Genomic DNA, 25,734 nt, shown 5'->3' with positions numbered 1-25,734 from the left:
TCGCAACCAATAACCTTTGATTGGCTTTGATGTGGTTTAACTAACCTGATTTCATGATGTAGGGGCGGCAGGTAGCCTAGGGGTTAGACCGTTGGGCCAGTAACCGAAAGGTTGGTGGATCGAATCCCCGAGCTTACAAGATAAAAATCTGTCGACCTGCCCCTGAACAAGGCAGTTAATAACCCACTGTTGCTAGGCCGTCGTTGTGAATAAGAGTTTTTTCTTAACTGACTTGCCTAGTTAAATGAAAATACAAAATGTAAATCTATTGAGAATGTGCTTTACTGAGCTACTTTTAGTCAACTTTTGGTGTTTTTTTGAAACCACAGATAGTGGTTTTGTTCTGCATGTTTCTTCAACAAATAAAGCAACACTTCACGACACAACGCCTCTCCCCCATGTCACCTACTTGTTGTGTGTATGTACTGACATGTATGTGTAACTGATTCATGCACACACACTACATGTCAATGTTATTAAAAACCTCTACAGGATCGGTGGGTCTCCCGGCGGGATGGTTGAGCTAACGTAGGCTAATGTGATTAGCATGAGGTTGTAAGTAACAAGAACATTTCCCAGGACATAGGCATAACTGATATTTGCAGAAAGCTTAAATTCTTGTTAATCTAACTGCACTGTCCAATTTACAGTAGCTATTACAGTGAAAGAACACCATGCTATTGTTTGAGGAGAGTGCACAGTTATAAACTTAAAAAGTTATTAATAAACCAATTAGGCACATTTGGGCAGTCTTGATACAACATTTTGATCAGAAATGCAATGGTTCATTTGATCAGTCTAAAACTTTGCACATACACTGCTGCCATCTAGTGGTAAACATCTAAATTTCGCCTGGGCTGGAATAATTCATTATAGCATTTCTCTTGCAATTCAAAGATGATGGTACAACAAAAATACAAAAAAAACGCATGTTTCTTTCTTTGTATTATCTTTTACCAGATATAATGAGTTATATTCTCCTACATTAATTTCACATTTCAACAAATATCAAAATCTTTTTTGTTATGTGTCAGACCCAAGTAAAACTAGCTGTCACCAATAGCTAATGGGGATCCCAAAAATGTAATCAAATATCAAGCCACACCCTCTTGGCATCCAAGCCACACCCTCTCTGTATCTAGCCACACCCTCTTGACCTCTTACTCATGAATAGCCTATAAACCACACCCACAAACCCAGACCTCTCTGATAGGTCGCTACACTGACTGGTATGACCTATAAACCACACCCACAAACCCAGACCTCTCTGAAAGGAAGCTACACTGACTGGTGTGACCTGGAACAGGACGAGAACAAAGAGAAAAATATTGAAATGTTTATTCAATGTCAAATCAAAACAAATCAATACACTTTACAAATCCATAACAATAAAAAACTTAAACTATAGCTAGAGATATTTAACAGTATTCTCTGTCTTTAAATACTACACTATAAAATCACTGTTGTAACTATTTAGAGGCAAAAATGAAAAGCTACAGTCACTCTGCTGGTATTGATGGCTGGTATAGGTCTCACTCTGATGGTATTGATGGATGGTATAGGTCTCACTCTGCTGGTATTGATGGATAGTGTAGGTCTCACTCTGCTGGTATTGATGGATGGTATAGGTCTCACACTCTGCTGATATTGTTGGATGGTAAAGGTCTCACTCTGCTGGTATTGCTGGATGGTATAGGTCTCACACTCTGCTGGTATTGATGGATGGTATAGGTCTCACTCTGCTGGTATTGATGGATAGTATAGGTCTCACTCTGCTGGTATTGCTGGATGGTATAGGTCTCACACTCTGCTGGTATTGATGGATGGTATAGGTCTCACTCTGCTGGTATTGATGGATAGTAAAGGTCTCACACTCTGCTGGTATTGCTGGATGGTATAGGTCTCACACTCTGCTGGTATTGATGGATAGTATAGGTCTCTCACTCTGCTGGTATTGATGGCTGGTCAAGATCACACTCTGCTGGTTTTGATGGATGGTATAGGTCTCACACTACTGGTATTGATGGATGGTATAGGTCACACTCTGCTGGTATTGATTGATAGCATAGGTCTCTCACTCTACTGGTATTGATGGATGGTAAAGGTCTCACTCTGCTGGTATTGATGGATGGTATAGGTCTCACACTCTGCTGGTATTGATGGCTGAGTAGGTACTGAAGTCAGAGTTCTGGACTCTCTTCTTCTTCTTTGGTGTCCTCTGTCCCTGACGGATATCCAACGAGGCGTAAAACAGGTCTCCTTCCTCCTGAGAGAGAGAGAGAGAGCGAGAGAGAGAGAGAGAGAGAGAGAGAGAGAGAGAGAGAGAGAGAGAGAGAGAGAGAGAGAGAGAGAGAGAGAGAGAGAGAGAGAGAGAGAGAGAGAGAGAGAGAGAGAGAGAGAGAGAGAGAGAGAGAGAGAGAGAGAGAGAGAGAGAGAGAGAGAGAGAGAGAGAGAAGTTAGTCATTATGTGTGCTTTTGCCTACTGTTCTTAATGATTATACATCCCATTGAATAAGGCTGGGATATCAAACACATGGACTACAAATCAAGATGGCCACCCCTAAAAGAACTAAATATCCCAGTCTGACTATACCTGTACTCTGCTCTCACTTTCCCTGATGGTCATCTTGATCTGAGAGTCAGTTGGAGCTGAAGAGGAAGAGTTTATCACCATTAAAACAAGTCTGAGGTCAAAAAAGGACAATAATAAGACTGATTCAGATTAAAGTGACATCCAAATAATGAGGGACTGAAAAGTAAGTAGAAGACTGACTATGAGAGGAAGTGAGAGAGTCAGTTTACCTGTTGTTCTGCAGATGGAGTAGACACAGGTGGAGGAGAGGAGAGAGGAGAGGAGAGCAGACACAGGACACAGACTGAACAGCAACATCCAACACAGCCCACAGTCTACATCAGGGGAGGAGGGCTCAGTAGGACTGGTTTCTGGACATAAACACAAGCATAAATTAAGAAACTTGTCTCTCATTGAGATTCTGTTTCCCTGGCATTACAACGTATGTAAATGTTTTTTGTACGGCAACCTAAATAAAAAAACAGAAACAGTATTTTCTTACCAAATGAAAGACTGGTGATGACATTTCCATGATGGTAGACCTTTTTGTCCTCAATAGCTGTTTCTGTGTCATTGAGAGACCCTTCCTTGTTCACCACAGGTTTCTGCCAGCTCCCACAGTAGTAGAGTCCCAGGTCAGATTCAGAGACGTTAGTTATCAGTAGATCATAGAACTGTTGAGAACGCCACAGGAAATAGAAGCGAGGGACAGAATAGGATTTGGAAAATCTGAAATGACTCCCGTTCCCAACAGAGCTGTTTCTGTGCCAATCTGTTGCCAGACAGTCTTTGATGTCACAATGAAGAACGACGTTGTCTCCTTGTCTGACTCTCAGCTCCACCTCTGCTGCAGAGATCCCATCCTGACTGGAGGAAACAGCACCTACAGGAAGCAGAGGAACAGTGTTAGGATGAACTGACTGGAGGAAACAGCACCTACAGGTAGCAGAGGAACAGTGTTAGGATGAACTGACTGGAGGAAACAGCACCTACAGGTAGCAGAGGAACAGTGTTAGGATGAACTGACTGGAGGAAACAGCACCTACAGGTAGCAGAGGATCAGTGTTAGGATGAACTGACTGGAGGAAACAGGATCTACAGGAAGCAGAGGAACAGTGTTAGGATGAACTGACTGGAGGAAACAGCACCTACAGGTAACAGAGGAACAGTGTTAGGATGAACTGACTGGAGGAATCAGCACCAACAGGTAGCAGAGGACAATAGGGAGCAATGGCAACAACAGAGATCTATGGCAACAACAGAGAGCTATGGCAACAACAGAGAGCTATGGCAACAACAGAGAGCTATCACAACAACAGAGCTATGGCAACAACAGAGAGCTATGACAACTACAGAGAGCTATGGCAGCAACAGAGAGCTATGGCAACAACATAGAGCTATGGTAACAACAGAGAGCTGTAGCAACAACAGAGAGCTATGGCAACAACAGAGCTATGGCAACAAACAGAGAGCTATGGTAACAACAGAGAGCTGTAGCAACAACAGAGAGCTATGGCAACAACAGAGAGCTATGGCAACAACAGAGAGTTATGGCAACAACAGAGAGCTATGGCAACAACAGAGAGCTGTAGCAACAACAGAGAGCTATGGCAACAACAGAGAGCTATGGTAACAACAGAAAGCTATGGCAACAACCGAGAGCTTTGGCAACAACAGAGAGCTGTAGCAACAACAGAGAGCTATGGTAACAACAGAGAGCTATGGCAACATCAGAGAGCTGTAGCAACAACAGAGAGCTATGGCAACAACAGAGAGCTATGGCAACAACAGAGAGCTGTAGCAACAACAGAGAGCTATGGCAACAACAGAGAGCTGTAGCAACAACAGAGAGCTGTAGCAAACCATCATCCTCCATAGACAAAGATAGGATGCAAAGTAACAGCATGTACACACTACACTCTTAGTAAAAAAGGTGCTATCTAGAACCTCAAAGGGTTCTTCAACTGTCCCCATACGAGAACCTTTCGAATAAACGTTTTTTGTTCCAGGTAGATCGCTTTTGGTTCTAGGTAGACACCTTTTGGTTCTAGGTAGATCCCTTTTGGTTCCAGGTAGATCCCTTTTGGGTTCAAGATTGAACCACTTCCACAGAGGAAATGGAACCAAAAAGGGTTCTCCTATGGGGACAGCCGAAGAACACTTTGGAACCCTTTTTTGTAAGAGTGTAGGTTAACAAATGTAGACAAGTATAAAACCACATCAGACGATGATCTATCGTGCAGCTATGAGGCCCAGTAAAACTAATTCTAAAGGCTACTTACACAAGAGAGTGATGAGAGAAACACACAGCCCGTCCATCTGGTGGTCTGATGGTGTGATGGTGACTGTCAGAGAGTAGCAAGGTCTTTGAGTAACAAGGTCTTTGCTGCGTATTTCCGTGTTCATGACTAGATGTACTTTACCATGAAAGGACATACGAGCAGCGATTGGTTCGATGGAATGGAAAGTTTTCAGCTCGTGGTACACTTGTTGTGTGACATGAAGGGGAGGGTTTAGCATCGAAATAAACAAGTTTCACACCGACATGACGTCACTGGAAAATATTCAGCTTCTTTGAGGTGGTCGTTGTAGATAGCAACACCTAAATAGCAGCACATGGTCAAAGTCACCCTACTGCAACATCATTAAACACAACATGAAGAACCAAACACTAATTTTGATGTCACTTTGATCCTTGAAAGAGAAGACTTGAGACAGAGACCTATATTGAGACAGAGACCTATCTTGAGACAGAGACCTATCATGAGACAGAGACCTATCTTGAGACAGAGGCCTATCTTGAGACAGAGGCCTATCTTGAGACAGAGACCTATCTTGAGACAGAGGCCTATCTTGAGACAGAGGCCTATCTTGAGACAGAGGCCTATCTTGAGACAGAGACCTATCTTGAGACAGAGACCTATCTTGAGACAGAGATCTATCTTGAGACAGAGACCTATCTTGAGACAGAGACCTATCTTGAGACAGAGACCTATCTTGATACAGAGGCCTATCTTGAGACAGAGGCCTATCTTGAGACAGAGGCCTATCTTGAGACAGAGATCTATCTTGAGACAGAGACCTATCTTAGTATTTATCCATCAAACTTCCAGACCTCACCCTGACATGGAGGCTGTATGACCTTGACTAAAACCATGTGATCAAAGGTCATGCAGATGTTGATGAAGTCGCTGCAGTTGCTTCTCACCAACTGGACCATGTAACCATCACCTGCATTGTGGGAGGGACTATTTGTCAACCAATCATTGGGGTGTTTTTGTTTGACCTACAGGAACGTGGTGAAAGACGTGACTGAAACAGGAACCTCCTTGTCATGACTGTAAAGCTACAGGGGATAAAATGAAAGTGATATTTGAGACTTCTCTCTAACTAATTAATTATACACACGTTATGTATTCAGTTTGTAATGAGTGATATGGGGCGTATAGTAAAGTTTATTTAGAAACACCAGCAGCTGTGTTGACACTGTCATGTTGAAACAGCCAGCAACTACAACCAGAAACTACAATAACCATAATGCTCTATAGAGGATGTGACTGAAACAGAAACACTTTTAGAAACACCAGCAGCTATGTTGACACTGTCATGTTGAAACAGCCAGAAACTACAACCAGAAACTACAATAACCATAATGCTCTATAGAGGATGTGACTGGAACAGAAACACTTTTAGAAACACTAGCAGCTATGTTGACACTGTCATGTTGAAACAGCCAGAAACTACAACCAGAAACTACAATAACCATAATGCTCTATAGAGGATGTGACTGGAACAGAAACTCTTCTAGAAACACCAGCAGCTATGTTGACACTGTCATGTTGAAACGGCCAGAAACTACAACCAGAAACTACAATAACCATAATGCTCTATAGAGGATGTGACTGAAACAGAAACACTTTTAGAAACACCAGCAGCTATGTTGACACTGTCATGTTGAAACAGCCAGAAACTACAACCAGAAACTACAATAACCATAATGCTCTATAGAGGATGTGACTGGAACAGAAACTCTTTTAGAAACACCAGCAGCTGTGTTGACACTGTCATGTTGATCTGAGTCTTTCTGTTGTAAAACCACTACAGTGTCCAACTTTCTACTGTGGCAGATGAACCTCCCTCCACTTCTCTCTCACTTTCATCTACAGTTGGCAGCCAGACTTGAAGGCAGCCAGAAACTACAACCTGAAACTACAATAACCATGATGCTCTGGAGTGAATGTGACGGTAGATATTTTAACAGCTAAACCAATTGTAGATATTTATCTATGTGGATGTATTTCTGTATCTAACAATCTCTTTTTATTCAGGATTATTGGGGAAACAAATAGGACCGAGACAGAGTGAGAAATTCACTCAGTGTGAACATATGTGAGCTCATTGTCATGAGTTTAGCAACACCATGGCAACGGCAACAGGAAGTCAGTGTGGGTTTCCTATGTACTATGTGAGTGTGTGTGCATATGATGATTGCATATGCATGCCGAGTCCTTTTTGTGTGGTTGTGGTTTACTCAGCTAGTGCTGCTGCTCTGTAGGGGAGGGGTTAAGGGGGGCCTGGTGTTTAGGTCTGAGGGGTTAAGGGGGGGCTGGTGTTTAGGTCTGAGGGGTTAAGGGAGGCCTGGTGTTTAGGTCTGGTGTTTAGGTCTGAGGAGAGGACTGAGGGGCAGTATGAGAGTAGCTGGGTCTGTCAGTAACAGTATCAGAGTAGCTGGGTCTGTCAGTAACAGTATCAGAGTAGCTGGGTCTGTCAGTAACAGTTTGAGAGTAGCTGGGTCTGTCAGTAACAGTATCAGAGTAGCTGGGTCTGTCAGTAACAGTATCAGAGTAGCTGGGTCTGTCAGTAACAGTATCAGAGTAGCTGGGTCTGTCAGTAACAGTATCAGAGTAGCTGGGTCTGTCAGTAACAGTATCAGAGTAGCTGGGTCTGTCAGTAACAGTATCAGAGTAGCTGGGTCTGTCAGTAACAGTATCAGAGTAGCTGGGTCTGTCAGTAACAGTACCAGAGTAGCTGGGTCTGTCAGTAACAGTATCAGAGTAGCTGGGTCGGACAGTAACAGTACCAGAGTAGCTGGGTCTGTCAGTAACAGTATCAGAGTAGCTGGGTCTGTCAGTAACAGTATCAGAGTAGCTGGGTCTGTCAGTAGCAGTATCAGAGTAGCTGGGTCTGTCAGTAACAGTATCAGAGTAGCTGGGTCTGTCAGTAACAGTATCAGAGTAGCTGGGTCTGTCAGTAACAGTATCAGAGTAGCTGGGTCTCTGATGCAGATATCAGTTAGTATAACAGGTAAACACAACCATAAAGGACACAATCACAACTACTGCCCTGCCCTCTCATGTTAACAGTTCACACCTCTTGACCTGAACTAGTCCATCTCAAGTCTGATGGGTAATGTTAGACTCCAGATGTGGAACACAGACTGAGATGGACCCACACCACATGAGGAAGTCACACCTCATGACTTGAGTCTTAGAGGTGTTGATACAGCTGAATGACTCTGTTGTTTCACACAAAGTCACATCATAAAGTATCTATCTGGTATCTGGTCCCTCATACAGACTGTTAATACTACACTTTATACCACGTATACTGGAGAAATATTACATATTACTACATAATAATAATGTCACATAGTATTCTGCACACACGCCTGAACACACACACACATACACAAACACACACACATGTGCAGGTCTACAGTGACTGGCCAAGCAGTTGACATATCACCTGTCAAGTAGATGGCAACATTGTGGTTTCAACAGACCTGAAAACTAACCCTCAGACCTGAAGTGATGTGAACCACTGTACTCTCTCTCTCTCTCTCTCTCTCTCTCTCTCTCTCTCTCTCTCTCTCTCTCTCTCTCTTTCTCTCTGTCTCTATTTCTCTCTCTCTGTCTCTATTTCTCTCTCTCTCTGACTCCCCTCTCTCTCTCTCTCTCTCTCTCTCTCTCTCTCTCTCTCTCTCTCTCTCTCTCTCTCTCTCTCTCTCTCTCTCTCTCTCTCTCTCTCTCAATCTCTCTCTCTCTCTCTCTGTCTGTCACTCTCTCTCTCTGTCGCTCTCTCTCTTCCCCCTCTCTCTCTCTTTCTTTCTGACTCCCCCCTCCCTCTTTTTCCTCCACCCTCAGACCTGAAGTGATGTGAACCACTGTACTCTCTCTCTCTCTCACTTTCTCTCTCTCTCTCTCTCTCTCTCTCTCTCTCTCTCTCTCTCTCTCTCTCTCTCTCTCAATCTCTCTCTCTCTCTCTCTCTGTCTGTCACTCTCTCTCTCTGTCGCTCTCTCTCTTCCCCCCTCTCTCTCTCTTTCTTTCTGACTCCCCCCTCCCTCTTTTTCCTCCACCCTCAGACCTGAAGTGATGTGAACCACTGTACTCTCTCTCTCTCTCACTTTCTCTCTCTCTCTCTCTCTCTCTCTCTCTCTCTCTCTCTCTCTCTCTCTCTCTCTCTCTCTCTCTCTCTCTCTCTCTCTCTCTCTCTCTCTCTCTCTCTCTCTCTCTCTGTCTCTCTGTCTGTCACTCTCTCTCTCTGTCTCTCTCTCTCTCTCTCTCACTTTCTCTCTCTCCGTCGCTCTCTCTCTCTCTCTCTCTCTCTCTCTCTCTCTCTCTCTCTCTCTCTCTCTCTCTCTCTCTCTCTCTCTCTCTCTGTGTCTCTCTCTCTCTGCATGCTGGGAGTGTTTGGTGCATGCTGGGAATTGAATGATTGATTGAGTGAGTGCGTGTGTTGTGTAGAGTAAGATATTCAGAACTTTCCTTCGGTTTTTTCTTTCTTGGTGGCATTCTTTGGTTTCTTCTGTGCATGATTAAGATTATTATATATTTTTTTTTTGTTGTGTGGTAGAATTAAGTATTTAGGTTTTTTCGTATCGAAATTACCTTGATTTTGGCGGGGATGGCTTCCAGAATTGGAATGCCGTCCCTGTCACTTCGGCACGGCTTTAGGTGTGTCACTGAAGCTACTGTCACGGTGGAGGAGTTTCTGGTCGCCGTAGGAGAGAAGGTAGGATACGATAATGTTGCGTATGCGTCACGGATGAATAAAGCGGTGGTGGTATTTCTTAAGGAAGAGCGCCTTGTTGATCGTATGGTTGAGCAGGGCGTACTTCTTAAGGGAATGTTTATTCAAGTTACCCCGCTTTTTTCTCCGTCAACAAGGGTAACGATTTCAAATGTACCACCGTTTATTCCAAATGAACTATTGGAGCGCGAGTTATTGCGCTTTGGGAAGTTTGCAAGCTCAATTAAGGTTGTTCCGTTGGGTTGCAAACACCCGGCGTTGAAACAGGTTATGTCGTTTCGGCGACAGGTGTTTATGTTTTTGGACTCACCGGAGCAGACTTTAGAGATATCGTTTAAAGTCAAGTATGACAATAGAATGTATATGGCGTATGCTAGTACGGGTAGTCAACGGTGTTTTGAGTGTGGGGATGTTGGCCATAAGCGACATGCTTGCCCGAAAAGGGAGAAGGCAGAGGGAGGGGCGCAGGTGGTCATCGTAACGCCTGGGCCCACTGATGTAGGGAGAGGTGGGCTGACAGTGGTTGAGCAGCCACAAGCACCTGTTGCCGAGGAACAAGTTATCCGTGTTGAAGAGCCAGTTCCTCAGACTGGTGAGGAGGTGCCCAGTACGAGTACTGGGGCACAGGAGGGGGTTCATATGGAGTTAATCTCAAAGGTAGTGGAGGAGATGCCCACTACGAGTAATGGAGTACAGGAGGGGGTTCATGTGGAGCTAATCTCACAGGTAGTGGAGGAGATGCCCACTACGAGTAATGGAGTACAGGAGGGGGTTCATGTGGAGCTAGACTCCAAGGGAGTGGAGGAGATGCCCACTACGAGTAATGGAGTACAGGAGGGGTTTCATGTGGAGTTAGGCTCCCAGGTAGTAGAGGAAATGCCCACTACGAGTAATGGGGTACAGGAGGGGGTTCATGTGGAGCTGGGCTCTCATGTAGTGGAGGAGATGCCCACCACGGGTAATGGGGTTCAGGTGGGGCTAGTCTCCCAGGTAGTGGAGGAGATGCCTGGTACGAGTGATGGGGTGCAAGTGGGGAGTGTTGAAAGGGATGTGGTAGAGGGGAGTCAGTGGTCTGTGGCCTCAGCTGAGGAGGATCAGGAGAAGGATATGGATATCTCTTCTGATATGACAGCAGCTGGTGAGGACTCAATTTATGATCTAGAGGAGGTAAATGGGTTTCTGGATCAGACTTTTGGGAAATCTGTAAAATTGGCAGAATATTTTGATGTTGATAAGTTTGTGAGGTCAGCTGTGATGTTACAGAAGACGGTGGGGTTAGACCAGTTGAGTGAGAAGAAGCGGTTTCGCTTGAGGAAATTTGTTACTGCTGTTACAGCAGCAAAAGGTGGTGGGAAACGTGGTCAGGTTAATAAGAAAAGATTTAAATAATGATGATGATCATGCTTCATAGGGTGTCTTTTTTCTCTTTGGTTTCTCTGTGGTTTATTCTGCTTTTCTTTTCTCTTTTCTACATGGAGGTACTAAGGGTAGGTTCTCTCAATATTAATGGGGGAAGGGACAGAAATAAGAGGGCTTGGGTTTTAGAAGAAATAAAACAGAAAAGGCTTAATGTAGTTTTCCTACAGGAGACACATAGTGATGAGGCTAATGAGGTTGACTGGGGTATGTGGTGGGAGGGGCAGCATATACTCAGTCATGGTACTAATTTCAGTGCTGGGGTGGCCATCTTGTTTTCCTCAGGTTTAGGGGTGACTGTGATATCTACAACAGAGATTGTCAAGGGTCGGGTTTTATTGGTCAAGGTGGATGTTATGGGGTTTTTGTTTCTTTTTTTGAATGTTTATGCTCCTAATGAGGGTACCGAGCGTCTTGTTGTGTTTGATAAAATAAAAGAAACCTTAAGACAGTGTGACCAAGAGGGGTGTATGGTTGTAGGGGGGGACTGGAACTGTACTGTGGATTTTACTGTTGATCGCAACGCTGAAGAACCTCACCTGCGGTCAGCCACTTTCCTGTCTGGCTTACTAACTGAGTTAGAGCTTTGTGATGTGTGGAGAGTAAAGAATGCAAAAGTTAGGCAATACACATGGTTGAAAGTGAATGAAGGTCGTGTCAGTGCAGCAAGGTTAGATAGGTTGTACGTATCTGATCAATACTGTAGTAGGGTTGGAAGGTGTGCCATTACTCCTGTGGGTTTCTCTGATCATCACATTATAACTGTTGATATTCACTTGTCCTGTCCACGAAGGTCATCACCTTACTGGTATTTTAATGTTAAATTGTTACATGATGTCAAGTTTTGTGAAAGGTTTTTGTTGTTTTGGGAAAAATGGAGGGTTACAAAAGGGAATTTTGAGTCCTTGAGACAATGGTGGGATGTTGGGAAGGCCCAAATACGAGTATTTTGTCAACAGTATACTGCTTTGTCTCAAATTGAAGTTAAAGAGACTATCAATGCCCTTGAACAGGACATCAAATCAATTGAATTGAAGCTGCTCACTCAGAATGACCCTGGACTAGTCATGAACTTACAGGACAAGAGACATGAACTGAGGTCGTTTCTGCATGAAAGAGTGAAAGGTGCCTTGATTAGGTCTCGTTTCGCTTCCCTCAAGGATATGGATGCTCCTAGTGCCTTTTTTTTATAACCTTGGACAGTCGACATTACAACGTAAACAGATGGTCTGCCTTCGTCTCCCTGATGGGAAGGTGACCACGGATGACAGTGAAATGCGTCAACATGCCGTGGATTTCTACTCTGCCCTCTATAAGGCGGAGGATTGTGACTCTCTGTGTACTGAACAGTTGTTACATGGTCTTCCTAAATTGGGACCTGAACAGAGAGTCGCATTGGACTCTGACATTACACTGCAAGAGCTGTCCACAGCAGTTATGCAGCTCTCAACAGGCCGAGCCCCTGGCATTGATGGTTTACCATCTGAGTTCTATAAGCACTTTTGGGGGTCTATTGGGGAGGATTTTTATGAAGTGGTGTGTGAATCTTTTCATGAGGGTTCTCTTCCTGTATCCTGTCAACGTGCGGTGCTTTCACTGTTGCCAAAAAAGGGGGATTTGGCTCTCATAAAAAATTGGAGACCTGTTGCTTTGCTGTGTGCAGAATATAAAATAGTTTCAAAATGTCTCTCAAACAGGTTGAAAGAGTATCTGGGATTGTTGGTCCACAAGGACCAGTCCTACTGTGTACCTGATCGCTCAATTGTTGACAACTTGTTTCTGATAAGAGATGTTCTAGACATTTGTAAACTGTCTGATGTAAATGTGGGTTTACTTTCTTTGGATCAGGAGAAGGCTTTTGACCGCGTGGACCACCAGTATTTGTTCAAAACGATGAAAGCCTTTGGGTTTGGGGATGTTTTTTTGTCTTGGATGAATTTACTGTATGCTGGGGCCTCGTGTATGGTGAAGGTGGGGGGTGGTTTGAGTTGCCCCATCCCTGTCCAAAGGGGTATCAGGCAGGGATGCCCAATTTCAGGGCAGTTATATAGTCTGGCGATTGAACCAATGCTTTGTTTTTTAAGAGCGAAGCTTACTGGTTTCTCTGTGCCAGGTGTAATGAAGGGTCCCACGATAGCACTGTCTGCGTATGCAGATGATGTGACAGTTTTTATTACAGGGGCTGAGGATGTTAAGGTTCTCTTCAGAAAAAGAACTGGGAGGGTGTAGTGGAGAAAGTGTGTGCCAGACTGTCAAGATGGAAATGGGTGCTACCCCAGTTGTCTTATAGGGGAAGGGTACTGGTAATTAATAATCTTGCTGCCTCTACCCTGTGGCACAGACTAATGATTTTGCAGCCACCAAAGGGTCTGATACAAGAGCTTCAGAGGACCCTTGTCAATTTCTTCTGGTCTGGACAACACTGGATCAAAGCTGCAGCTTTGTACCTGCCACTGCACGAGGGGGGGCAAGGCCTGGTGGACATTTCCTCTAGGATCATGGCTTTCCGGCTTCAAGCAGCCCAGAGACTGTTGTACAGTGACGGTTCTAGCTGGGTCGACACAGCCTACGCACTGATGAGGAGAGCAGGCTGTTTGGGCTTAGACAAGCACCTTTTCCTCTTAAAGCTGGAGGGGGGTGAGTTGAATGGCCTGACTCCATTCTATGAGTCTGTTATGCAGGCTTGGAGGATTCTGGTCAAGTCCCGTAAGGCCGGCACGCTACCAGGGATGTGGCTTTTTGAAGAGCCTCTTTTTTATAACACTGCCATCCAGTCCAGTGCTCTGGGTTCAGCCAGCCTGCGTTCATGCCTGTTAGGTGTCGGGTGCACCAAGCTGGGTCATCTGATGCAGAGCAGGAGCAGATCGTTGGAGGAGCTGGGAGAAAGAGCGGGGATCCGATCATCTCGCCTACTGAGGAAGGTCGTCGCTGAGGTCTGTGACTCCTTGCCAGTGCTTCATCGTCAGTATGTGACTGACATTTCCAATTCTGATCGGTGGAAGGAGGGTCTGGATTATGTGTTCCCTGCACTGATTGTTAGTGCTGCGGTGGGGGCATTTGACGAGGACGTGGGGATGCTGCTTTCCTTCGATACCCCGGAGCTGGGGGATTTCAAGGAGGTGGGAAAGAAGGCCATGTACAGAATATGTGTAAAGGTGTCCCATGCCTCTTCCCTGGAAGGGGTAAAATCGACGAGGTGGGCGGGTGTGCTTGGTCCAGGTGCTTCCCCAAAAGGCTGTTGGCGATCATTATACAAACTGCCGATTGATAAGAGGACAGCTGACCTCCAATGGAGGATCATACATGGAGCTATAGCCACCAACATGCATCTGGTACACCTGGACCCTACTGTTGGGGAGGGGTGTCCATTCTGTGCAGAGTCTGAAACTCTGGCACACCTGTTTTTACTGTGTCCCAGGTTGGTCGGGATGATTGACCTGATCACTGACTGGTTCTCAACGTTGGGAGAGGTTTTCTCTTCCCAACTGTATATATTTGGGCCAAAGTACAGGTTCAGTCAAAAGGGTGTCGTTGTGTTGCTTAATTTTGTGTTAGGGGCAGCAAAATTAGCGATATGGAAGACCCGAAAGAACAGTATTCGGGGACAAGGGTCTGTGGATGTGGTGGGAATGCTGGAGGGAATGTTGGCAGCGAGACTAAGGGTTGAGTTTGCCTATTATAAACTTGTCAACAATATTGATCTGTTTTTGAGTATATGGGGTATTCAGAGGCTGTTGTGTTTAGTTACTGTGGAGGAGGAGTTGGAGTTGTGTTTCTAATTGATGTGTAACTGTGGTTTTGTATGAGTATTTATTGTGTGGTGGGCTCCCAGACCCAATAAAGATTATTTCAAACTCAAACTCTCTCTCTCTCTCTCTCTCTCTCTCTCTCTCTCTCTCTCAATCTCTCTCTCTCTCTCTCTCTGTCTGTCACTCTCTCTCTCTGTCGCTCTCTCTCTTCCCCCCTCTCTCTCTCTTTCTTTCTGACTCCCCCCTCCCTCTTTTTCCTCCACCCTCAGACCTGAAGTGATGTGAACCACTGTACTCTCTCTCTCTCTCTTTCTCTCTCACTTTCTCTCTCTCTCTCTCTCTCTCTCTCTCTCTCTCTCTCTCTCTCTCTCTCTCTCTCTCTCTCTCTCTCTCTCTCTCTCTCTCTCTCTCTCTCTCTCTCTCTCTCTCTCTCTGTCTCTCTGTCTGTCACTCTCTCTCTCTGTCTCTCTCTCTCTCTTCCCCCCTCTCTCTCTCTCTTTCTGACTCCCCCCTCCCTCTTTTTCCTCCACCCCATTCTCTCTTTCCTTCACCCCTCCCACCCTCTCTCTCTCGGTCTCCCCATCTTTCGCTCTCTCTGTCTGTCTCTCTCTCTCTGCCCCCCTCTCTTTCTCTGACTCCCCCTCCTTCTCTCTCTCTCTCTGACCCCCTCTGTCTCTCTGACTCCTTCTCTCACTGGTCTCCCCTCTCTCTCTTTCCAGAGACACCCACACACACACACTCCAGCATAAGCCACAGTGGGTGACCAAGTGACGTGTGACAGTGATGGAAAACAATAGTGGTTTCTGCAGGTCTGCACCAAACCACCCCCTCCCTCGCAGAGGACAGAGAGGCAGAAGTAACACATGCACACACACACATACATTTGCAGGACCACAGTAGGGCTGATGAAGCAGTTGACACGTGACAAGAAGATAGAACTTATTGTGGTTTGTACAAACTTCAATAGCGTTTAACCCCTCAGACCTGAAACCCAGGCCCCCCTTAACCCCTCAGTCCTCCCCTCAGACCTGAAAGCCAGGCCCCCCTTAACCCCTCAGTCCTCCCCTCAGACCTGAAACCCAGGCCCCCCTTAACCCCTCAGTCCTCCCCTCAGACCTGAAACCCAGGCCCCCTTAACCCCTCAGTCCTCCCCTCAGACCTGAAACACACGGCCCCCCTTAACCCCTCTGTCTTCCCCTCAGTCCTGAAACCCAGGCCCCCTTACTCCCGCAGTCCTCCCCTCAGACCTAAAACCCAGACCCCTTAACCCCTCAGTCATCCCCTCAGACCTGAAACCCAGGCCCCCCTTAACCCCTCAGTCCTCCCCTCAGTCCTGAAACCCAGGCCCCCTTACCCCCTCAGTCCTCCCCTCAGACCTAAAAACCCAGGCCCCCCTTAACCCCCCAGTCCTCCCCTCAGACCTGAAACCCAGGCCCCACTTAACCCCTCAGTCCTCCCCTCAGACCTGAAACCCAGGCCCCCCTTACCCCTCAGACCTGAAACCCAGGCCCCCCCTTAACCCCCCACTCCTCCCCTACAGAGCAGCAGCACTAGCTGAGTAAACCACAACCACACACATAGGACTAGACATTATATACAATCATATGGACACACTCCCATACACACACATATATATATATAAACACATGTAAACACATACGTACAATGACCACTACTAATGTTGAGAAGTCTGATATTATGATATTGGCATTACAGTACGCATATAAGAGCTAGTCACTGATTGGCTGAGAAGACACACTCAGTATACAGGAAACCCACACTTCCTGTTGCTTCTGCCATGCTGCTGTTTGTTAACCGTTGCCATGCTGCTGTTTGACTACCGTTGCCATGCTGCTGTTTGACTACCGTTTGACCTGAGGAAGAGAGGACATCCAAGTTATAAGTAGTTGTTCATCCAAGGTGCTGCTATTCTCCTGATGATGAACTCATGTTTCACACTGAGTGCATTTCTCTCTCTGTCTATGTCCTATTTGTTTTCCAACTAATCCTGAACAAAAAGAGATTAAAAACTACAATTGGCATAGCAGTACCATCACATCCTCTACAGAGCATCATGGATATTGTAGTTTCTGCTTGTAGTTTCTGGCTGACTTTAATTCAGGGTGTCCAAGATTGGAAAGGCCTAGATGTTTGCTGGATAAATACTTCATTTTGTGATTCCTGAAATAGTTCATGCAGATCAGGTTTTAAATGTTATGATTAATAGAAGTTCATCGTTTGATAAATCAAACATTAATACTGGCAGGATACAGGTACAGAGGCCAACCTTAGGTCTCTGTCTCAAGAGTCTTTTCCTTCAAGTGTCAAATGTGACACCAGAATGAGTGTTTGGTTCTTCATGTTGTGTTTCATTATGTTGTAGTAGGTTGACTTGACCAGGTGCTACTAGGTAGGTGTTGCTAACTAAGGTGAAAACCTCAAAGCTGAACATTTTCCATTGACGTCACGTTGGTGTGAAACCTGTTGACCTCGATGCTAGACCCTCCTCTTCCTGTCACAACATGGGTTTCTGAGAAAAGGAACACGAGCTGAAAACTTTCCACTCCATCGAACCAATCGCTGCTCGTATGTCCTTTCATGGTAAAGTACATCTAGTCATGAACACGGAAATACGCAGCAAAGACATTGTTACTCAAAGACCCAGCTACTCTCTGACAGTCACCATCACACCATCAGACCACCAGATGGACAGGCTGTGTGTCACTCTGATTGCATTCTTATGTGAGTAACTTTTTTACGGGGCCTCATAGCTGGATGATAGATGATTTATTGATGTGGTTTTATGGTTGAACAGATTTGTTATCTTATTATTGTGATATTGTAATGACTGTGGTAAAGACATGAGGTTTATATTTTCATGTGGAGAAGTTTATTATATCAGATTGACATTCTGTGATTCATCCTAACACTGTTCCTCTGCTACCTGTAGGTGCTGTTTCCTCCAGTCAGTTCATCCTAACACTGTTCCTCTGTTACCTGTAGGTGCAGTTTCCTCCAGTCAGTTCATCCTAACACTGTTCCTCTGCTACCTGTAGGTGCTGTTTCCTCCAATCAGTTCATCCTAACACTGTTCCTCTGCTACCTGTAGGTGCTGTTTCCTCCAGTCAGTTCATCCTAACACTGTTCCTCTGCTACCTGTAGGTGCTGTTTCCTCCAGTCAGTTCATCCTAACACTGTTCCTCTGTTACCTGTAGGTGCTGTTTCCTCCAGTCAGTTCATCCTAACACTGTTCCTCTGCTTCCTGTAGATGCTGTTTCCTCCAGTCAGTTCATCCTAACACTGTTCCTCTGCTTCCTGTAGGTGCTGTTTCCTCCAGTCAGTTCATCCTAACACTGTTCCTCTGCTACCTGTAGGTGCTGTTTCCTCCAGTCAGTTCATCCTAACACTGTTCCTCTGCTACCTGTAGGTGCTGTTTCCTCCAGTCAGTTCATCCTAACACTGTTCCTCTGCTTCCTGTAGATGCTGTTTCCTCCAGTCAGTTCATCCTAAAACTGTTCCTCTGCTACCTGTAGATGCTGTTTCCTCCAGTCAGTTCATCCTAACACTGTTCCTCTGCTACCTGTAGATGCTGTTTCCTCCAGTCAGTTCATCCTAACACTGTTCCTCTGCTTCCTGTAGGTGCTGTTTCCTCCAGTCAGTTCATCCTAACACTGTTCTTCTGCTTCCTGTAGGTGCTGTTTCCTCCAGTCAGTTCATCCTAACACTGTTCCTCTGCTACCTGTAGGTGCTGTTTCCTCCAGTCAGTTCATCCTAACACTGTTCCTCTGCTACCTGTAGGTGCTGTTTCCTCCAGTCAGTTCATCCTAACACTGTTCCTCTGCTACCTGTAGGTGCTGTTTCCTCCAGTCAGTTCATCCTAACACTGTTCCCCTGCTTCCTGTAGGTGCTGTTTCCTCCAGTCAGGATGGGATCTCTGCAGCAGAGGTGGAGCTGAGAGTCAGACCAGGAGACAACATCACTCTCTACTGTGACTGTAGCATAGCTAGTGGAGTTTACATTATGTGGTATAGGAACTGTTCTCACAAGTACCAGCCTCCTCTTGTTATTTCAGCTAAGTTTTTAAGTAACAACCCTTTCCCTGGATATAATGTGTTATGGAACCCCTCTAACAAGTCCTATGATCTACTGATTGAGAACATCACTGGATCTGACCTGGGACTCTACTACTGTGGGACAACGGAGACAAACCTGGTGGAAGAAGGAAAACTAATTAAACCTAAAGAGTTGTACCACTATGGAAACATCACCACTAGGATTTCACTTGGTAAGAACAGTTATTATTCTGTCTTTATCTTCTGGCTGTATCTTTGGTATTGGTTTCTTTGAATGAGAGTTACGCCAAAAAAAATGTATCTTATTTTGTATCAACCCTCTGAGACTAATCTAAACTCACAAAATGTCTCCTCAAATTCATGTTTAAACATCCAAGATTCATGACTATCAATAGATTATTGAGAAGATCTTGATTGTTTACAAGAGTGTAGTTCTGTTTCTGTTTAATGTTTTGTCCAGACATCAGTCCTCCTGAGTCCTCCTCCTCCTCCCCTGATGTAGACTGTGGGCTGTGTTGGATGTTGCTGTTCAGTCTGTGTCCTGTGTCTGCTCTCCTCTCCTTCACCTGTGTCTACACATTCTTCAGAACAACAGGTAAACTAACTATCTCACTTTCTCTGTCAGGATTCACTTTTTAACTCATTCATTTGTTTAAGTCGGGGTATTTCTAATCAATCTCACCTATTATTTATTATGCAATTTATTACCTATTTATTTAACATTGGTATTTTGACCACAAAATGCAGACATCTACTATCTTTTAACTGATATGTCTTTGTTTGACCTCAAACGTGTTGTTTTAATGGTGGTAACTCTTCCTCTGCAGCTCCAACTGAGACTCAGGTTCCTCTGAACAGGACGACCACCAGGGGAAGTGACAGCAGAGAGCAGACTACAGTCAAAGTGGGTATTGTAGTTTCATTTTGGGTAGCCATCTTGACTTGTAGTCCATGTGTTTGGTAATCCAGCATCACACAAAGAGTAATTTCAATGGTATATAAAATCATTAATAACAGATGGCAACAATATACAAGATCTAATCGTAATGTATGATGATATTTCATAAATATTAACATTATTAATACAATCTCTCTCATTCTCTCTCTCTCTCTGTATATATATATCTTACTCTCCTTGTCTCTCTCTCACTCTCTCTCTCTGACTTCAGTACCTATTCAGCCATCAATACCAGCAGAGTGTGAGACTTATACCATCCATCAATACCAGCAGTATGTGACCTATACCATCCATCAATACCAGCAGAGTGAGACCTATACCATCCATCAATACCAGCAGAGTGAGACCTATACCATCCATCAATACCAGCAGAGTGAGACCTACACCAGCCATCAATACCATCAGAGTGAGACCAATAACATTATTATCAGGGAGGACAAGGTATTACAGCTTTGATTGTATGAGTTATTATATTTTTGTTCTAGTGACTTTTTTACTTTCGTCTGTAGCCTTTCATTTGTGCATTTTGGCTTATAATAATCATAACAATAGTTATTTTAAAATGTTGTTTTTAAGCTCAGGGAAAATGTTTAAATAGCTTTTGATATAGTTTCAGTTTGGAAGTTTCATTGTTGGTTTATCATTGTAATTCATGTTTGCAGTGTATTGATGTGTTTTAAAAGCAATTTTCAATAAATATTGATTCAGTTTCATTAGATGTTATTTCATTATTTCATTCTCTCCCTCTATGTCAGGGGTATTGAACTCTGACCCTACGAGGTCCGTTGCCTGCTGGTTCTCTGTTCTACCTGATCCTTAATTACACCCACCTGGTATCACAGGTCTAAACCAATCCGTGATTAGAGAGAAGGGAACAATGTAAAAACACAGTTTAACTGGCTTGGAGGACCAGAGTTGAGTATGAGGACACTGTGGTCTCTTCCTGTTCAATGTCATGCCATTCAGTCTGACTCGGCTCCAGCAACCTATCAGAGAGGTCTATGTATGGGGGTGTGGCTTATAGGCTTAGTAGGAGGCCAAAGGTGTCCGCATGCTACCAGCCGAAACAGTTCAGAGTTTGTGTATATATTGACAAAATGACAAAAAAAATGTCGTTTTTGTTTTGTTTTGGGTTTTGTTGGCTGTTCAGACACTTAAAAAATGTTCTTGATGCAAGCCGAAGTCGTTAGCTTTAGTCTACGCCCCTTTGTCAGTGATTGGTCCACAGTGGGGACTTGGGGAACAAGGAGTTTTAACCAGTTATTACATTTTTTATGGAATAATTTTGACTTCCATTATCTTTCTCTCTCTCCAGGTATTACAATGAGTTTAGACATTTTCCGTGGTTGGTAAATATATATTTTTTTAAAACAACATTTATAACTATAAAAATGTATGTTTTTATGCATTAATTTGACTGTAGATGGAACCTGCATTGGATCTATGAGAGCAAAATCATATTTTCTAAACTTCAGGAAATATTGTCATGTCTTTTTGTGAAGTGAACTGATATGTTTAAAACGTACCTAGAATAAATATTGATTTATATAGTTTCATTTGATCTACTTTCATTGCCGTCAGCATTTAGAATTGCTTATGAAATGATGTGTGGTGAAATGTGAAGACACTGCTTGTATCGTAAAGAGATGAAGTGACTGAGCTCCTAACAAGACAGATCATCCAGACTGACTCAGTCTACCTCTGTGGTACGTTTTGGTTTTGACCTAGCACTACACAGCTGAATCTAATAATCAACACTCGATGATTCACTAATTAATTATTTAAATGTGCACTTCTTGGGGTCCCCAGGACTTAATGTTAACTACAGTCTCCTCAATGTTAACTACAGTCTCCTCCATGTTTACTACAGTCTCCTCCATGTTAACTTCAGTCTCCGCAATGTTAACTACAGTCTCCGCAATGTTAACTTCAGTCTCCTCAATGTTAAATACAGTCTCCTCAATGTTAACTACAATCTCCTCCATGTTAACTACAGTCTCCTCCATGTTAACTACAGTCTCCTCCATGTTATCTACAGTCTCCTCCATGTTAACTACAGTCTCCTCCATGTTAACTACAGTCTCCTCCATGTTAACTACAGTCTCCGCAATGTTAACTACAGTCTCCTCCATGTTAACTACAGTCTCCTCCATGTTAACTACAGTCTCCTCAATGTTAACTACAGTCTCCTCCATGTTAACTACAGTCTCCTCCATATTAACTTCAGTCTCCTCCATGTTAAATACAGTCTCCTCAATGTTAACTACAGTCTCCTCCATGTTAACTACAGTCTCCTCCATGTTAACTACAGTCTCCTCACTGTTAAGGTCAGGTCATTCTGTTTGAAATTTCAGCGAGGTTTATGTTTGAGGGTGTGGCTTATAGGCTTAGTAGGTGTGGTTTATATACTTAGAGGGTTGGCCTAGACAAGACAAGGGTGTGTCATAGGTTAAGAGGGTGTGGCTTGGATGCTAAGGGGGTGTGGCTTTAGAGGACGACAGATGTTGAACAGAATCCCAGCAGTTTCCATGGTTTCATACGAACCCCGAGCCTTTGGTTGAAGTTGACTAAAAGTAGCTCAGTTAAGCTTTAAAACACATTCTCAATAGAGTTACATAGTGAAATCAGGTTAATTATACCACATTATCAATAGAGTTACATAGTGAAATCAGGTTAATTATACCACATTATCAATAGAGTTACATAGTGAAATCAGGTCAATTATACCACATTCTCAGTAGAGTTACATATTGAAGTCAGGTTCATTATACCACATTATCAGTAGAATTACATAGTGAAATCAGGTTAATTATACCACAGAACATTATAATCTTTAAAAAACATAATTTTATTCCAAAAGATATTCATTACAGGTATATTTACCAACTATAAATCAGACATTATCATGATCTCAATCTGAACTATAAATCAGACAATAACATCAGCTCATTTTACAAAATAGAAAATGCATAACAATAAAATGTTTTTACTCTCAAAGAAACAACAAAAAAGCTAAAAGTAGAAACTTTGTGTTTTAAAAAGAAAAAAGCAATAAAAAAATAAACAAAAATCAATAAAATAAAGCAAAAATACCAAATGCCATAAATCTCGAAGCTCATACAAAATCTTCACCAAATCAAAATCATTATCAACCATCTGGGTAATAGAGAAAGAATGAGCCCATTGGATGATGGTTTGGTGAAACAACATGACGACAGTTTCTCATTGGACACATTCAAGGTACATATAAAAACATTTCACTTCACAAAAATATATATTCCTGAAGTTTTTAAAAACATTATTTTACTGTGATGTATTTTCACACTCTGCTGGTATTGATGGATGGTATAGGTCTCACTCTTTGCTGGTATTGGTGGATGGTATAGGTCTCACTCTGCTGGTATTGGTGGATGGTATAGGTCTCACTCTGCTGGTATTGGTGGATGGTATAGGTCTCACTCTAATGGTATTGATGGATGGTATAGGTCTCACTCTGCTGGTATTGATGGATGGTATAGGTCTCACTCTGCTGGTATTGATGGATGGTATAGGTCTGACTCTGCTGGTATTGGTGGCTGGTATAGGTCTCACTCTGCTGGTATTGATGGATGGTATAGGTCTCACATTCTGCTGGTATTGATGGCTGGTATAGGTCTCACTTTCTGCTGGTATTGATGGCTGGTATAGGTCTCACATTCTGCTGGTATTGATGGTTGGTAAAGGTCTCACTCTGCTGGTATTGCTGGTTGGTATAGGTCTCACTCTGCTGGTATTGATGGCTGGTATAGGTCTCACTCTGCTGGTATTGATGGCTGGTATAGGGTTCACACACTGCTGGTATTAATAGATGGTACAGGGCTCACACTCTGATGGTATTGATGGCTGTTATAGGTCTCAAACTCTGCTGGTATTGATGGATGGTATAGGTCTCACTCTGCTGGTATTGATGGATGGTATAGGTCTCACACTCTGCTGGTATTTATGGATGGTATAGGTCTCACACTCTGCTGGTATTGATGGATGGTATAGGTCTCACACTCTGTTGGTATTGATGGATGGTATAGGTCTCACTCTGCTGTTATTGATGGATAGTATAGGTCTCACACTGCTGGTATTGTTGGATGGTATAGGTCTCACTCTGCTGTTATTGATAGATGGTGTAGGTCTCACTCTGCTGGTATTGTTTCCTGGTATAAGTCTCACTCTGCTGTTATTGATGGATGGTATAGGTCTCACACTCTACTGGTATTGATGGCTGACATAGGTCTCCCACTCTACTGGTATTGATGGCTGGTATAGGTCTCACACTCTGCTGGTATTGATGGCTGGTATAGGTCTCACACTCTACTGGTATTGATGGCTTACATAGGTCTCCCACTCTACTGGTATTGATGGCTGGTACAGGTCTCACACTCTGCTGTTAATTATGGATTGTATAGGTCTCACACTCTGCTGGTTTTGATGGCTGGTAAAGGTCTCACACTCTGCTGGTATTGATGGATGGTATAGGTCTCAAACTCTGCTGGTATTGATGGATGGTACAGGTCTCACACTCTGCTGGTATTGATGGATGGTATAGGTCTCACACTCTGCTGGTATTGGTGGATGGTAAAGGTCTCACACTGCTGGTATGATGACTGGATAGGTCTCACACTCTGTTGGTATTGATGGATGGTATAGGTCTCACTCTGCTGTTATTGATGGATGGTATAGGTCTCACACTCTGCTGGTATTGATGGATGGTATAGGTCTCACACTGCTGGTATTGTTGGATGGTATAGGTCTCACTCTGCTGTTATTGATAGATGGTGTAGGTCTCACACTCTGCTGGTATTGATGGCTGGTATAGGTCTCACACTCTGCTGGTATTGTTTCCTGGTATAAGTCTCACTCTGCTGGTATTGATGGATGGTATAGGTCTCACACTCTACTGGTATTGATGGCTGACATAGGTCTCCCACTCCACTGGTATTGATGGCTGGTATAGGTCTCACACTCTGCTGGTATTGATGGCTGGTATAGGTCTCACACTCTACTGGTATTGATGGCTTACATAGGTCTCCCACTCTACTGGTATTGATGGCTGGTACAGGTCTCACACTCTGCTGGAAATTATGGATTGTATAGGTCTCACACTCTGCTGGTTTTGATGGCTGGTATAGGTCTCTCACGCTTCTGGTATTGATGACTGGTATAAGTCTTTCACTCTGCTGGTATTGATGGCTGCTATAAGTCGCTCACTCTGCTGGTATTGATGGATGATATAGGTCTCTCACTCTCCTGGTATTGATGGCTGGTATAAGTCGCTCACTCTGCTGGTATTGATGGATGGTATAGGTCTATCACTCTCCTGGTATTGATGGCTGGTATAAGTCTCTCACTCTGCTGGTAATGATGGATGGTATAGGTCTCACTCTCCTGGTATTGTTGGCTGGTAAAAGTCTCTCACTCTGCTGGTATTGATGGATGGTATAGGTCTCACTCTGCTGGTATTGATTGATGGTATAGGTCTCACTCTCTTCTGGTATTGATGGTTGGTATTGGTCTCACTCTCTGCTGGTATTGATTGATGGTAAAGGTGTCCCTGTCTGCTGGTATAGATGGATGGTATAGGTCTCACTCTCTGATGGTATTGATGGATAGTAAAGGTCTCTCTCTGATGGTATTGATGGATGGTATAAGTCTCTCTCACTCTCCTGGTATTGATGGCTGGTATGTCTCTCACGCTTCTGGTATTGATGACTGGTATAAGTCTCTCACTCTGCTGGTATTGATGGCTGGTATAAGTCGCTCACTCTGCTGGTATTGATGGATGATATAGGTCTCTCACTCTCCTGGTATTGATGGCTGGTATAAGTCGCTCACTCTGCTTGTATTGATGGATGGTATAGGTCTCTCACTCTCCTGGTATTGATGGCTGGTATAAGTCTCTCACT

The 25,734-nt window shown here is 43.9% G+C and overlaps 1 long non-coding RNA gene across 1 annotated transcript; it reads left to right on the top strand.

Annotated features, from left to right (window-relative positions):
- The first annotated feature begins 18,671 nt into the window (after positions 1-18,671).
- Positions 18,672-20,511, top strand: LOC139577892 (uncharacterized). The gene is made up of 4 exons (XR_011675459.1): positions 18,672-19,052; positions 19,301-19,435; positions 19,668-19,744; positions 20,010-20,511. It is a non-coding gene; the product is annotated as an uncharacterized lncRNA (long non-coding RNA).
- Positions 20,512-25,734: the final 5,223 nt, after the last annotated feature.

The sequence above is a fragment of the Salvelinus alpinus genome, chromosome 6 (assembly GCF_045679555.1).
Source record: "Salvelinus alpinus chromosome 6, SLU_Salpinus.1, whole genome shotgun sequence".
Lineage (NCBI taxonomy): Eukaryota > Metazoa > Chordata > Actinopteri > Salmoniformes > Salmonidae > Salvelinus > Salvelinus alpinus.
This window is presented reverse-complemented; position numbering and strand designations above follow the sequence as displayed.